Source organism: Triticum aestivum, chromosome 2A (genome assembly GCF_018294505.1).
Source record: "Triticum aestivum cultivar Chinese Spring chromosome 2A, IWGSC CS RefSeq v2.1, whole genome shotgun sequence".
Taxonomy (NCBI): domain Eukaryota; kingdom Viridiplantae; phylum Streptophyta; class Magnoliopsida; order Poales; family Poaceae; genus Triticum; species Triticum aestivum.
Window position 1 is genome coordinate 723,227,079 of NC_057797.1, and position 17,087 is coordinate 723,244,165.

At 43.5% G+C, this 17,087-nt stretch overlaps 1 long non-coding RNA gene across 2 annotated transcripts; it reads left to right on the top strand.

The window, feature by feature from the left end:
- On the top strand, positions 1-1,748 carry LOC123190584 (uncharacterized). Of its 2 annotated transcripts, XR_006496418.1 has the most exons (3): positions 1-719; positions 934-980; positions 1,083-1,748. It is a non-coding gene; the product is annotated as an uncharacterized lncRNA (long non-coding RNA). The 2 variants fall into 2 exon arrangements; XR_006496417.1 differs by having other exon boundaries at positions 934-1,748.
- Positions 1,749-17,087: the final 15,339 nt, after the last annotated feature.

Genomic DNA, 17,087 nt, shown 5'->3' on the forward strand with positions numbered 1-17,087 from the left:
TTCGTCTCCCGAAGTCTCCACCTCCACCTCGTTCTATTCTGTCGCTATCTCTCTCATCCCTATCTGCACAGGGCCGAGCGGTTGTTGCTTCCTGCGAGATTTGCCGCCGTGATACACTACGCGACGTGGGCGGCTTCCCCCGAGCTTGCAGGCACCAGCACCCCACTCCAGCTCCTACCCTCGCCGCCGACGGAGGCCACCACCAGGTGAAGCCTGCGTCGTGGCTTCTCCTCGTCTCCCGGCCGTGCCCCCGGGCTGTCCTGTCATCCCAGTGCTCGGGAGGTCCGGCGACGCGTTTCTCGGTGGCCTCCTGCCGGCCGACGGATCCAGGGCGGCTGCTCCTCTCGTCGCGCCTCCCCGTTACTGCGGCGCGATGTCCCGCCCCTCCTTACTTTTCTTCCCTCCTCTGACCTCCATGGGGACCAGCGCCGCCCAAGTTTCCCCGCCCCCGGGTTCCGGTGAGGGCTGCGGCGATCCACGGCTGCTGGGCTTCTTTTCCTACGGGGCTGGGGAATTGGGAGATGCTCCTGCTGCTGCCAGTCATGGGGGATACATGTTCAGACGGGAGATGATGAACCGGGTAATGCACGCCGCGGCGAGGGGCGACGACCTGAAGATCCTCAAGGAGCTCCTGCAGGGTTGCTCCATTGCTGGTGCGTACCAGGACGCCCAGGGCGCCACCATCTTTCATGTTGCTGCTTCAAGGGGGCCAAGTTGAGGTGATTCTGCTTCTGAATCTTTGATATCTGATTGCCTCAAAGTTACATCACATTCCTTTTGGCCTAGTTGATATGTCGTTCACCGCTATATGTACTAATCGTATTAAACAGCATTATTTGACCCGAAGTGGCGATAAACAAAGATAAATCTATTCAACTCTGAGATTAGTTGCTAGTTTGTGAGACATCACACATGAGAGCTTCTGTTTGGCAGGATTGCTGCTATAAGTTGGTCTTATGAACATTCAACATGCCATCCAGGTTGTAATTCTGCTTGTACCCTCCCCTTCTTCCTACATCTCAATTCCCTCTCCCATGCTTCTTTTCTCTAAGAGCTCTCTCTTTCTTCAATTTTTTCTGCAGAGAGATGGCCATGGTTGCCCGATGCCCGAGCGTCGCCGGCCAAGGACCCGTCGGCGTCTAGACCCCCTCCACGCCATCCCCATCTCGCCAAAGACCTGCACCAAGTCCCGTCCAGAGCCTGCGCCATCCTCGGCCCCCGCCCCGCAGCTCTACAGCCCGAGCGCTTCAGCCGCCTCGCACCCGATGTAGAGGAGAGGAGCTCCCTGCCACGAGCCTCCCTAGCGCTAGCAAACCAGCAGGCCGACCCCGCCTCCTTCTCGCTTCCCTCCTCCTTCCTTTTGCCTCCCGCGGCATGGCCGCCGTCCCGTGCCCGGCGGTGGAGAAGACAAATACTGTGAGTGTAATTGTGAGTGTAATTGTAACTAATATAGGGGTGTTTTTGTAAAAACGAAGGGTTCTCTCAGATTCTCACTTAAAGTAGGACTGCGGGTTGATTCTGAAAAACGAAGGGGCTTTTCTGTAAAAATGCCCGACGTACGAACAGAAGCAGTAGGTGCTTTATTAGTAGGTAAAGATAAAGAGGTAAAGATAAAGATAAAGAGGTAAAGATTTACGGACCGGTCTAGCGAGCGGCCGGCTGCTCACTATACTTTGCGAGCGGCCGGTTCAAAATTGCAAGTTTTGGTCCTCTAATAATTTATAAATAGCAATTATCTATTGTGTGTCTTTTTTTGTTAGTTAATGGATGTTTTTATTAGCATTAAATGCGTATAGCAAATGCGTACAGACTGGTCCGTGAAACACATTTATTTTTGTCTCTTAAATCTTTAAAAAGTCATATCTTTTAAACCATACGTTGGAATTCAGATCCGTTTTCACCTTTGGGTTCATCGCGACGAGATCTTCGAAACTAGATCCCATATGGGTATGTTTCGACGAATTTTTTTTGATGCCAACTTTGGTGCTGTATGGTGCAACTATAGTACTGCATTATGCAACTAGACTACATTGCCGTGCCAACTGAGTATATGTGTGTGTAACTAGTCCTGCCAACTAAATATTAATGCTTCTGCAACTAGTGTCCTGCCAACTAAACATCAATGTGTGTGCAACTAGACTATATTACAAGCCAACTAAGCATATGTGTGTGCAACTAGTTTTCCTGCCAACTAAACATCAATGTGTGCGCAACTAGACTACGTTACAAGCCAACTAAACATCAATGTGTGTGCAACTAGACTATATTACAAGCTATGATAATTCATATGCGACTATGCGGACCAGATTATGCAACTATGTGGCCATGTATGTGCCAACTAGGACTACTATGTGTGCAACGACAACTACTGAGGATGCAGCTCCAAAAAACTGGGTTTGAAAAAAATTGCACCATGCAGTACTAAAGTTGCACAAAGCAGTACTGAAGTTGCACAATACAGCGCCAAAGTTGGCATCAAAAAAATTTCGTCGAAACATATCCATGCGGGATCTAGTTTCGAAGATCTCGTCGCGGTGAATCCAACGGTGAAGACGGATCTGAATTCCGACGTGTGGTTTAAAAGATACGACTTTTTAAAAATTGAAGTGGCCAAAATAAATGTACGTGAATCTGTTTCCAGGACTAGTCCGTACGCATTTAATGCTAACAAAAAACATTCACTAGCTGACAAAAAAAGACACACATGTAAGTAACCAGCCTGGCCGCCCGTTCCTACGAAAAAGTGGGCGTGCACTTTTAAGATTTCAGGAAGATTTACCCGTAAGCTCCTATACATCAATCCACAAAAGAACTACACATCAACCTACAAAAGAGTTTCTACACATCTTTGCCTCCTCTCATTTTTCACCCTAGCTCCGCCCCTGCCTGCAGTGATCCATGGGCTCGCCTCTAGGTCATGATGATGTTGAGCAAGATTGGTAGTGGGGGCACTCCTATGACAGAATACATGGGTGTTTCTCTCATTCCAAATGGTCCAGGACACAAACATGGTCAGTGAAGCAATGGCTTTTCTACGAGGCATGACAATGCCGGTTCTATTTTTCCACCAATGGCAATCCTTGACTGAGCGCTTGGAAGGCCAGGAAGATGTGTCCATGTTCTCAAGGCGAAGCTTCTCAATGACCAAGTTGTTGGGGAACATAGTAATTTCAAAAATTTCCTACGCACACGCAAGATCATGGTGATGCATAGCAACAAGAGGGTAGAGTGTTGTCCACGTACCCTTGTAGACCGAAAGCAGAAGCGTTATAACAACGCGGTTGATCTAGTCGTACATCTTCACGACCCGACCGATCAAGCACCGAAACTACGACACCTCCGAGTTCTAGCACACGTTTAGCTCGATGACGATCTCCGGACTCCGATCCAGCAGAGTGTCGGGGAAGAGTTCCGTCAGCACGACGGCATGGTGACAATCTTGATGTTCTACCATCGCAGGGCTTCGCGTAAGCACCGCTATAATATTATCGAGGATTATGGTGGAGGGGGGCACCGCACACGGCTAAGAGATCAATGATCAATTGTTGTGTCTATGGGGTGCCCCCTGCCCCCGTATATAAAAGAGCAAGGGAGGGAGGCGGCCGGCCTAGGAGGAGGGCGCGCCAAGGGGGGAGTCCTACTCCCATCGGGAGTAGGACCCCTCCTTCCCTTGTTGGAGTAGGAGAGAAGGAAAGAGGGGGAGAGGAACAAGGAAAAGTGGGCTGCACCCCTTGTCCAATTCGGACCAGAGGGGGGCGCGCGCCTCCTTCCTTTTGGCCTCTCTCCTCTATTCCCGTATGGCCCAATAAGGCCCATATACTCCTTGGCGAATTCCCGTAACTCTCCGGTACTCCGAAAAATACCCGAATCACTCGGAACCTTTCCGATGTCCGAATATAGTCGTCCAATATATCGATCTTTGCGTCTCGACCATTTCGAGACTCCTCGTCATGTCCCCGATCTCATCCGGGACTCCGAACTCCTTCGGTACATCAAAACTCATAAACTCATAATATAACTGTCATCGAAACCTTAAGCGGTCTCCGGTCAATAACCAATAGCGGAACCTAGATGCTCATATTGGCTCCCACATATTCTACGGAGATCTTTATCGGTCAGACCGCATAACAACGTACGTTGTTCCCTTTGTCATCGGTATGTTACTTGCCTGAGATTCGATTGTCGGTATCTCAATACCTAGTTCAATCTCGTTACCGGCAAGTCTCTTTACTCGTTCCGTAATACATCATCCTGCAACTAACTCATTAGTTGCAATGCTTGCAAGGCTTAAGTGATGTGCATTACCGAGAGGGCCCAGAGATACCTCTCCGACAATCAGAGTGACAAATCCTAATCTTGAAATACGCCAACCCAACAAGTACCTTCGGAGACACCTGTAGAGCACCAGTTACGTTGTGATGTTTGGTAGCACACAAAGTGTTCATCCGGTAAATAGGAGTTGCATAATCTCATAGTCATAGGAACATGTATAAGTCATGAAGAAAGCAATAGCAACAAACTAAACGATCAAGTGCTATGCTAACGGAAATGGTCAAGTCAATCACATCATTCTCCTAATGATGTGATCCCGTTAATCAAATGACAACTCATGTCTATGGTTAGGAAACATAACCATCTTTGATCAACGAGCTAGTCAAGTAGAGGCATACTAGTGACACTCTGTTTGTCTATGTATTCACACATGTATTATGTTTCCGGTTAATACAATTCTAGCATGAATAATAAACATTTATCATGATATAAGGAAATAAATAATAACTTTATTATTTCCTCTAGGGCATATTTCCTTCAGTCTCCCACTTGCACTAGAGTCAATAATCTAGTTCACATCGCCATGTGATTTAATACCAATAGTTCATATCACCATGTGATTAACACCCATAGTTCACATCGACATGTGACCCAACACCCAAAGGGTTTACTAGAGTCAATAATCTAGTTCACATCGCTATGTGATTAACACCCAAAGAGTACTAAGGTGTGATCATGTTTTGCTTGTGAGAGAAGTTTAGTCAACGGGTCTGCCACATTCAGATCCGTAAGTATTTTGCAAATTTCTATGTCAACAATGCTCTGCACGGAACTACTCTAGCTAATTGCTCCCACTTTCAATATGTATCCAGATTGAGATTTAGAGTCATCTGGATCAGTGTCAAAATTTGCATCGACGTAACCCTTTACGATGAACCTTTTTGCCACCTCCATAATCGAGAAACATATCCTTATTCCACTAAGGATAATTTTGACTGTTGTCCAATGATCTACTCCTAGATCACTATTGTACCCCTTGCCAAAAATAGTGTAGGGTATACAATAGATCTGGTACACATCATGACATATTTTATAGAACCTATGGCTGAGGCATAGGGAATGACTTTCATTCTCTCTCTATCTTCTGCCGTGGTCGGGTTTTGAGTCTTACTCAACTTCACACCTTGTAACACAGGCAAGAACTCCTTTTTGACTGTTCCATTTTGAACTACTTCAAAATCTTGTCAAGGTATGTATTCATTGAAAAACTTATCAAGCGTCTTGATCTATCTATGTAGATCTTGATGCTCAATATGTAAGCAGCTTCACCGAGGTCTTTCTTTGAAAAAATTCATTTCAAACATTCCTTTATGCTTTGCAGAATAATTCTACATCATCTCCGATCAACAATATGTCATACATATACTTATCAGAAATGTTGTAGTGCTCCCACTCACTTTCTTGTAAATACAGGCTTCACCGCAAGTCTGTATAAAACTATATGCTTTGATCAACTTATCAAAGCGTATATTCCAACTCCGAGATGCTTGCACCAGTCCATAGATGGATCGCTGGAGCTTGCATATTTTGTTAGTACCTTTAGGATTGACAAAACCTTCTGGTTGCATCATATACAACTCTTCTTTAATAAATCCATTAAGGAATGCAATTTTGTTTATCCATTTGCCAGATTTCACAAAATGCGGCAATTACTAACATGATTCGGACAGACTTAGGCATAGATACGAGCGAGAAACTCTTATCGTAGTCAACACCTTGAACTTGTCGAAAACCTTTTTGCGACAATTCTAGCTTTGTAGATAGTAACACTACTATCAGCGTCCGTCTTCCTCTTGAAGATCCATTTAATCTCAATGGCTCGCTGATCAATGGGCAAGTCAATCGAAGTCCATACTTTGTTCTCATACATGGATCTCATCTCAGATTTCATGGCCTCAAGCCATTTCGCAGAATCCGGGCTCATCATCGCTTCCTCATAGTTCGTAGGCTCGTCATGGTCAAGTAACATGACCTCCAGAAAAGGATTACCATACCACTTTGGTGCAGATCTCACTCTGGTTTACCTACGAGGTTCGGTAGCAACTTGATCTGAAGTTACATGATCATCATCATTAGCTTCCTCACTAATTGGTGTAGTAGTCACAGGAACATATTTCTATGATGAACTACTTTCCAATAAGGGAGCAGGTACAGTTACCTCATCAAGTTCTACTTTCTTCCCACTCACTTCTTTCGAGAGAAACTCCTTCTCTAGAAAGGATCCATTCTCAGCAACGAATATCTTGCCTTCGGATCTGTGATAGAAGGTGTACCCAACATTTTCTTTTGGGTATCCTATCAAGACACACTTCTCCGATTTGGGTTTGAGCTTATCAGGTTGAAACTTTTTCACATAAGCATTGCAACCTCAAACTTTAAGAAACGACAGCTTAGGTTTCTTGCCAAACCATAGTTCATACGGTGTCATCTCAACGGATTTAGATGGTGCCCTATTTAACGTGAATGTAGCTGTCTCTAATGCATAACCCCAAAACGACAGTGGTAGATCAGTAAGAGACATCATAGATCGCACCATATCTAATAAAGTACGGTTATGACGTTCGGACACACCATTACACTTTGGTGTTCCAGGTGGCGTGAGTAGTGAAACTATTTCACATTGTTTTAACTGAAGGCCAAACTCGTAATTCAAATATTTTACTTCTGCGATCATATCGTAGAAACTTTTATTTTTGTTACGATGATTCTCCACTTCACTCTGAAATTCTTTGAACTTTTCAAATGTTTCAGACTTGTGTTTCATCAAGTAGATATACTCATATCTGCTCAAATCATCTGTGAAGATCAGAAAGTAATGATACCTGCCGTGAGCCTCAATATTCATCGGACCACGTACATCAGTATGTGTGATTTCCAACAAATCTGTTGCTCGCTCCATTGTTCCGGAGAACGGAGTCTTAGTCATCTTGCCCACGAGGCATGGTTCGCAAGCATCAACTGATTCATAATCAAGTGATTCCAAAAAGCCCATCAGCATGAATTTTCTTCATGCGCTTTACACCAATATGACCTAAACAACACTGCCACAAATAAGTTGCACTATCATTATTAACTTTGCATCTTTTGGCTTCAATATTATGAATATGTGTATTACTACGATCGAGATCCAATAAACCATTTTAGTGGGTGTATGACCATAGAAGGTTTCATTCATGTAAATAGAACAACAATTATTCTCTAATTAAATGAATAACCGTATTGCAACAAACATGATCAAATCATATTCATGCTCAACGCAAACACCAAATAACACTTATTTAGTTTCAACACTAATCCCAAAAGTATAGGGAGTGTGCGATGATGATCATATCAATCTTGGAACTACTTCCAACACACATCGTCACCTCGCCCTTAACTAGTCTCTGTTCATTCTGCAACTCCCGTTTCGAGTTACTACTCTTAGCAACCGAACCAGTATCAAATACCGAGGGGTTGCTACGAACACTAGTAAAATACACATCAATAATCTGTATATCAAATATACCTTTGTTCACTTTGCCATCCTTCTTATCCGCCAAATACTTGGGGCAGTTCCGCTTCCAGTGACCAGTCCCTTTGCAGTAGAAGCACTTAGTCTCAGGCTTAGGACCAAACTTGGGCTTCTTCACTTGAGCAACTTGTTTGATATTTTTCTTGAAGTTTCCCTTCTTCTTCCCTTTGCCCTTTTATTGAAACTAGTGGTCTTGTCAACCATCAATACTTGATGTTTTTCTTGATTTCTACCTTCGTTGATTTCAGCATCACGGAGATCTTGGAATCGTTTCCATTATCCCTTGCATATTATAGTTCATCATGAAGTTCTACTAACTTGGTGATGGTGACTAGAGAATTCTGTCAGTCACTATCTTATCTGGAAGATTAACTCCCACTTGATTCAAGCGATTTTAGTACGCAGACAATTTGAGCACATGCTCACTGCTTGAGCTATTCTCCTCCATCTTTTAGCTATAGAACTTGTTGGAGACTTCATATCTCTCAACTCGGGTATTTGCTTGAAATATTAACTTCAACTCTTGGATCATCTCATATGGTCCATGATGTTCAAAACGTCTTTGAAGTCCTGATTCTATGCCATTAAGCATGGTGCACTAAACTATCAAGTAGTCATCATATTGAGCTAGCCAAACGTTCATAACGTCTGCATCTGCTCCTGCAATAGGTCTGTCACCTAGCGGTGCATCAAGGACATAATTCTTCTGTGCAATAATGAGGATAAACCTCAGATCACGGATCCAATCCGCATCATTGCTACTAACATCTTTCAACTTAGTTTTCTCTAGGAACATATCAAAACAAACACAGGGAAGCAACAACGCGAGCTATTGATCTACAACATAATTTGCAAAATACTATCAGGACTAAGTTCATGATAAATTTAAGTTCAATTAATCACATTACTTAAGAACTCCCACTTAGACAGACATCCCTCTAATCTTCTAAGTGATCACGTGATCCATATCAACTAAACCATGTCCGATCATCACGTGAGATGGAGTAGTTTCAATGGTGAACATCACTATGTTGATCATATCTAGTATATGATTCACGCTCGACCTTTCAGTCTCCGTGTTCCGAGGCCATATCTGTTATATGCTAGGCTCGTCAAGTTTAACCTGAGTATTCCGCGTGTGCAACTGTTTTACACCCGTTGTATTTGAACGTAGAGCCTATCACACCCGATGATCACGTGGTGTCTCAGCACGAAGAACTTTCGCAATGGTGCATACTCAGGGAGAACACTTATACCTTGTTAATTTAGTGAGAGATCATCTCATAAAGCTACCGCCGAACTAAGCAAAATAAGATGTATAAAAGATAAACATCACATGCAATCATAATATGTGACATGATATGACCATCATCATCTTGTGCCTTTGATCTCCATCTCCAAAGCATCGTCGTGATCTCCATCGTCATCGGCATGACACCATGATCTCCATCATCTTGATCTATATCAATGTGTCGTCACATGGTTGTCTCACCAACAATTGCTCTTGCAACTATTGCTATCGCATAGCGATAGAGTAAAGCAATTATTTGGCGCTTGCATCTTATGCAATAGAGAGATAACCATAAGGCTTTTGCCTGTTGCCGATAACTTCAACAAAACATGATCATCGCATACAACAACTTATATCTCATCACGTCTTGACCATATCACATCACAACATGCCTTGCAAAAACAAGTTAGACGTCCTTTACTTTGTTGTTGCAAGTTTTACGTGGATGCTACGGGTTGAGCAAGAACCGTTCTTACGTACGCATCAAAACCACAATGATAGTTGGAGAAACTGACACCCGCCAGCCACCTGTGTGCAAAGCACGTCGGTAGAACCAGTCTCGTGTAAGCGTACGCGTAATGTCGGTCTGGGTCGCTTCATCCAACAATACCGCCGAACCAAAGTGTGACATGCTGGTAAGTAGTATGACTTATATCGCCCACAACTCACTTGTGTTCTACTCGTGCATATTACATCAACGCATAAAACCTGGCTCGGATGCCACTGTTGGGGAACGTAGTAATTTCAAAATTTTCCTATGCACATGCAAGATCATGGTGATGCATAGCAACGAGAGGGGAGAGTGTTGTCCACGTACCCTTGTAGACTGAAAGCGGAAGCGTTATAACAACGCGGTTGATCTAGTCGTAGGTCTTCACGGCCCGACCGATCAAGCACCGAAACTACGACACCTCCGAGTTCTAGCACACGTTCAGTGAAGGAAATATGCCCTAGAGGCAATAATAAAGTTATTATTTATTTCCTTATATCATGATAAATTTTTATTATTCATGCTAGAATTGTACTAACCGGAAACATAATACATGTGTGAATACATAGACAAACAGAGTGTCACTAGTATGCCTCTACTTGACTAGCTCGTTAATCAAAGATGGTTATGTTTCCTAACCATGAACAAAGATTTGTTATTTGATTAACGGGATTGCATCATTAGGTGAATGATCTGATTGACATGACCCATTCCATTAGCTTAGCACCCGATCGTTTAGTATGTTGCTATTGCTTTCTTCATGACTTATACATGTTCCTATGACTATGAGATTATGCAACTCCCGTTTACCGAAGGAACACTTTGTGTTCTAACAAACGTCACAATGTAAATGGGTGATTATAAAGGTGCTCTACAGGTGTCTCCAAAGGTACATGTTGGGTTGGCGTATTTCGAGATTAGGATTTGTCACTCTGATTGTCGGAGAGGTATCTCTGGGCCCTCTCGGTAATGCACATCACATAAGCCTTGCAAGCATTGCAACTAATGAGTTAGTTGTGAGATGATGTATTACGGAATGAGTAAAGAGACTTGCCGGTAACGAGATTGAACTAGGTATTGAGATACCGACGATCGAATCTCGGGCAAGTAACATACCGATGACAAAGGGAACAACGTATGTTGTTATGCGGCCTGACCGATAAAGATCTTCGTAGAATATGTAGGAGCCAATATGATCATCCAGGTTCCGCTATTGGTTATTGACCGGAGACGTGTCTCGGTCATGTCTACATTGTTCTCGAACCCGTAGGGTCCGCACGCTTAAGGTTTCGATGACAGTTATATTATGAGTTTATGAGTTTTGATGTACCGAAGTTAGTTCGGAGTCCCGGATGTGATCACGGACATGACGAGGAGTCTCGAAATGGTCGAGACATAAAGATTGATATATTGGACGGCTATATTCGGACACCGGAAGTGTTCTGGGTGATTTCGGAGAAAACCGGAGAGCCGAAGGGTTACCGGAACCTCCACGGGAGAAGTAATGGGCCATATGGGCCTTAGTGGAGAGAGAGAGGGGCAGACAAAGGTGGGCCATGCGCCTCCTCCCCCCTGGTCCGAATTGGACTAGGAGGGGGGGGGCGGCGCCCCCCTTTCCTTCTCCCTCCCCACTTCTTTCCCCCTCCTAGTAGGAGTCTTACTCCTACTAGGAGGAGGACTCCTCCTTGGCGCGCCATAGGGGCCGGCCGGCCTCCTCCCCTTGATCCTTTATATACGGGGGCAGGGGGCACCCCTAGACACACAAGTTGATCCACGTGATCATATTCTTAGCCGTGTGCGGTGCCCCTTCCACCATAATCCTCGAGAATATTGTAGCGGTGCTTAGGCGAAGCCCTGCGACGGTAGTACATCAAGATCGTCACCACGCCCTCGTGCTGACGGAACTCTTCCCCGACACTTTGCTGGATCGGAGTCCGGGATCGTCATCGAGCTGAGCGTGTGCTAAAACTCGGAGGTGCCGTAGTTTCGGTGCTTGATCGGTCAGGCCGTGAAGACGTACGACTACATTAACCGCGTTGTGCTAACGCTTCCGCTGTCGGTCTACAAGGGTACGTAGATCACACTCTCCCCTCTCGTTGCTATGCATCACCATGATCTTGCGTGTGCGTAGGAATTTTTTTGAAATTACTATGTTCCCCAACAGTGGCATCCGAGCCTAGGTTTTATATGTTGATGTTATATGCACGAGTAGAACACAAGTGAGTTGTGGACGATATAAGTCATACTGCTTACCAGCATGTCATACTTTGGTTCGGCGGTATTGTTGGACGAAGCGGCCCGGACTGACATTACGCGTACGCTTACGCGAGACCGGTTCTCCCGACGTGCTTTGCACATAGGTGGTTTGCGGGTGACAGTTTCTCCAACTTTAGTTGAACTGAGTGTGGCTACGCCCGGTCCTTGCGAAGGTTAAAACAGCACCAACTTGACAAACTACCGTTGTGGTTTTGATGCGTAGGTAAGATTGGTTCTTGCTTAAGCCCATAGCAACCACGTAAAACTTGCAACAACAAATTAGAGGACGTCTAACTTGTTTTTGCAGGGCATGTTGTGATGTGATATGGTCAAGACATGATGCCAAATTTTATTGTATGAGATGATCATGTTTTGTAACCGAGTTATCGGCAACTGGCAGGAGCCATATGGTTGTCGCTTTATTGTATGCAATGCAATCGCGCTGTAATGCTTTACTTTATCACTAAGCGGTAGCGATAGTCGTGGAAACATAAGATTGGCGAGACGACAATGATGCTACGATGGAGATCAAGGTGTCGCGTCGGTGACGATGGTGATCACGACGGTGCTTCGAAGATGGAGATCACAAGCACAAGATGATGATGGCCATATCATATCACTTATATTGATTGCATGTGATGTTTATCTTTTATGCATCTTATCTTGCTTTGACTGACGGTAGCATTATAAGATGATCTCTCACTAATTATCAAGAAGTGTTCTCCCTGATTATGCACCCTTGTGAAAGTTCTTCGTGCTGAGACACCACATGATGATCGGGTGTGATAGGCTCTACGTTTAAATACAACGGGTGCAAAATAGTTGCACACGCGGAATACTCAGGTTATACTTGACGAGCCAAGCATATACAGATATGGCCTCGGAACACGGAGACCGAAAGGTCGAGCATGAATCATATAGTAGATATGATCAACATAGTGATGTTCACCAATGAAACTACTCCATCTCACGTGATGATCGGACATGCTTTAGTTGATTTGGATCACATAATCACTTAGAGGATTAGAGGGATGTCTATCTAAGTGGGAGTTCTTTAAGTAAATTAATTGAACCTAAATTTATCATGAAACTTAGTACCTGATAGTATCTTGCTTGTTTATACTTGATTGTAGATAGATGGCTCGTGTTGTTGTTCCGTTGAATTTTAATGCGTTCGTTGAGAAAGCAAAGTTGAAAGATGATGGTAGCAATTACACGGACTGGGTCCGTAACTTGAGGATTATCCCCATTGCTGCATAGAAGAATTACGTCCTGGAAGCACCGCTGGGTGTCAGGCCTGCTGCTGGAGCAACACCAGATGTTATGAACGTCTGGCAGAGCAAAGCTGATGACTACTCGATAGTTGAGTGTGCCATGCTTTACGGCTTAGAATCGGGACTTCAACGATGTTTTGAACGTCATGGAGCATATGAGATGTTCTAGGAGTTGAAGTTAATATTTCAAGCAAATGCCCGGATTGAGAGATATGAAGTCTCCAATAAGTTCTATAGCTGCAAGATGGAGGAGAACAGTTCTGTTAGTGAGCATATACTCAAAATGTCTAGGTATAATAATCACTTGATTCAATTGGGAGTTAATCTTCCAGATGATTGCGTCATTGACAGAATTCTCCAATCACTGCCACCAAGCTACAAGAGCTTCGTGATGAACTATAATATACAAGGGATGAATAAGACTATTCCCGAGCTCTTCGCAATGCTGAAAACTGCGGAGGTAGAAATCAAGAAGGAGCATCAAGTGTTGATGGTCAACAAGACCACTAGTTTCAAGAAAAAGGGCAAAGGGAAGAAGAAGGGGAACTTCAAAAAGAACAGCAAGCAAGTTGCTACTCAAGAGAAGAAACCCAAACCTGGACCTAAGCCTGAAACTGAGTGCTTCTACTGTAAGCAGACTGGTCACTGGAAGCGGAACTGCCCCAAGTATTTGGCGGATAAGAAGGATGGCAAGGTGAACAAAGGTATATGTGATATACATGTTATTGATGTGTACCTTACTAATGCTCGCAGTAGCACCTGGGTATTTGATACTGGTTCTGTTGCTAATATTTGCAACTCGAAACAGGGACTACGGATTAAGCGAAGATTGGCTAAGGACGAGGTGACGATGCGCGTGGGAAACGGTTCCAAAGTCGATGTGATCGCAGTCGGCACGCTACCTCTACATCTACCTTCGGGATTAATATTAGACCTAAATAATTGTTATTTGGTGCCAGCGTTAAGCATGAACATTATATCTGGATCTTGTTTGATGCGAGACGGTTATTCATTTAAATCTGAGAATAATGGTTGTTCTATTTATATGAGTAATATTTTTTATGGTCATGCAACCTTAAAGAGTGGTCTATTTTTATTGAATCTCGATAGTAGTGACACACATATTTATAGTGTTGAAGCCAAAAGATGCAGAGTTGATAATGATAGTGCAACTTATTTGTGGCACTGCCGTTTGGGTCATATCGGTGTAAAGCGCATGAAGAAACTCCATACTGATGGGCTTTTGGAACCACTTGATTATGAATCACTTGGTACTTGCGAACCGTGCCTTATGGGTAAGATGACAAAAACACCATTCTCCGGTACTATGGAGAGAGCAACAGATTTGTTGGAAATCATACATACAGATGTATGTGGTCCGATGAACGTTGAGGCTCGTGGTAGATATCGTTATTTTCTCACCTTCACAGATGACTTAAGCAGATATGGGTATCTCTACTTAATGAAACACAAGTCTGAAACATTTGAAAAGTTCAAAGAATTTCAGAGTGAAGTTGAAAATCATCGTAACAAGAAAATAAAATTCCTACAATCTGATCGTGGAGGAGAATATTTGAGTTACGAGTTTGGTGTACATTTGAAAAATTGTGGAATAGTTTCGCAACTCACGCCACCCGGAACACCACAGCGTAATGGTGTGTCCGAACGTCGTAATCGTACTTTACTAGATATGGTGCGATCTATGATGTCTCTTACTGATTTACCGCTATTGTTTTGGGGATACGCTCTAGAGACGGCCGCATTCACGTTAAATAGGGCACCATCAAAATCCGTTGAGATGACGCCCTATGAACTGTGGTTTGGCAAGAAACCAAAGTTGTCGTTTCTGAAAGTTTGGCGCTGCAATGCTTATGTGAAAAAGCTTCAACCTGATAAGCTCGAACCCAAATCGGAAAATGTGTCTTCATAGGATATCCAAAGGAAACTATTGGATACACCTTCTATCATATATCCGAAGGCAAGACTTTTGTTGCTAAATTCGGAAACTTTCTGGAGAAGGAGTTTCTCTCGAAAGAAGTGAGTGGGAGGAAAGTAGAACTTGACGAGGTAACTGTACCTACTCCCTTATTGGAAAGTAGTACATCACAAAAACTTGTTTCTGTGACACCTACACCAGTTAGTGAGGAAGCTAATGATGATGATCATGAAACTTCAGAACAAGATACTACTAAACCTCGTAGATCAACCAGAGTGAGATCCGCGCCAGAGTGGTACAGTAATCCTGTTCTCGAAGTCATGCTACTAGATCATGATGAACCTACGAACTATGAAGAAACGATGATGAGCCCAGATTCCGCAAAATGGCTTGAAGCCATGAAATATGAGATGGGATCCATGTATGAGAACAAAGTATGGACTTTTGGTTGACTTGTCCGATGATCGGCAAGCAATTGAGAATAAATGGATCTTCAAGAAGAAGACTGACGCTGACGGTAATATTACTGTCTACAAAACTCGACTTGTCGCAAAAGGTTTTCGGCAAGTTCAAGGGATTGACTACGATGAGACCTTCTCACCCGTAGCGATGCTTAAGTCTGTCCGAATCATGTTAGCAATTGCCGCATTTTATGATTATGAAATTTGGCAGATGGATGTCAAAATTGCATTCCTGAATGGATTTCTGGAAGAAGAGTTGTATATGATGCAACCAGAAGGTTTTGTCGATCCAAAGGGAGCTAACAAAGTGTGAAAGCTCCAGCGATCCATTTATGGACTGGTGCAAGCCTCTCGGAGTTGGAATAAACGCTTTGATAGTGTGATCAAAGCATTTGGTTTTATACAGACTTTTGGAGAAGCCTGTATTTACAAGAAAGTGAGTGGGAGCTCTGTAGCATTTCTGATATTATATGTGGATGACATATTACTAATTGGAAATGATATATAATTTCTGGATAGCATAAAGGGATACTTGAATAAGAGTTTTTCAATGAAAGACCTCGGTGAAGCTGCTTACATATTAGGCATTAAAATCTATAGAGATAGATCAAGACGCTTAATTGGACTTTCACAAAGCACATACCTTGACAAAGTTTTGAAGAAGTTCAAAATGGATCGAGCAAAGAAAGGGTTCTTGCCTGTGTTACAAGGTGTGAAGTTGAGTAAGACTCAATGCCCGACCACTTCAGAAGATAGAGAGAAAATGAAAGATGTTCCCTATGCTTCAGCCATAGGCTCTATCATGTATGCAATGTTGTGTACCAGACCTGATGTGTGCCTTGCTATAAGTCTAGCAGGGAGGTACCAAAGTTATCCAGGAGTGGATCACTGGACAGCAGTCAAGAACATCCTGAAACACCTGAAAAGGACTAAGGATATGTTTCTCATATATGGAGGTGACAAAGAGCTCATCGTAAAAGGTTACGTTGATGCAAGCTTTGACACTGATCCGGACGATTCTAAATCACAAACCGGATATGTGTTTACATTAAACGGTGGAGCTGTCAGTTGGTGCAGTTCTAAACAAAGCGTTGTGGCGGGATCTACATGTGAAGCGGAGTACATAGCTGCTTCGGAAGCAGCAAATGAAGGAGTCTGGATGAAGGAGTTCATATCCGATCTAGGTGTCATACCTAGTGCATCGGGTCCAATGAAAATGTTTTGTGACAATACTAGTGCAATTGCCTTGGCAAAGGAATCCAGATTTCACAAGAGAACCAAGCACATCAAGAGACGCTTCAATTCCTTCCGGGATCTAGTCCAGGTGGGAGACATAGAGATTTGCAAGATACATACAGATCTGAATGTTGCAGACCCGTTGACTAAGCCTCTTCCACGAGCAAAACATGATCAGCACCAAGGCTCCATGGGTGTTAGAATCATTACTGTGTAATCTAGATTATTGACTCTAGTGCAAGTGGGAGACTGAAGGAAATATGCCCTAGAGGCAATAATAAAGTTATTATTTATTTCCTT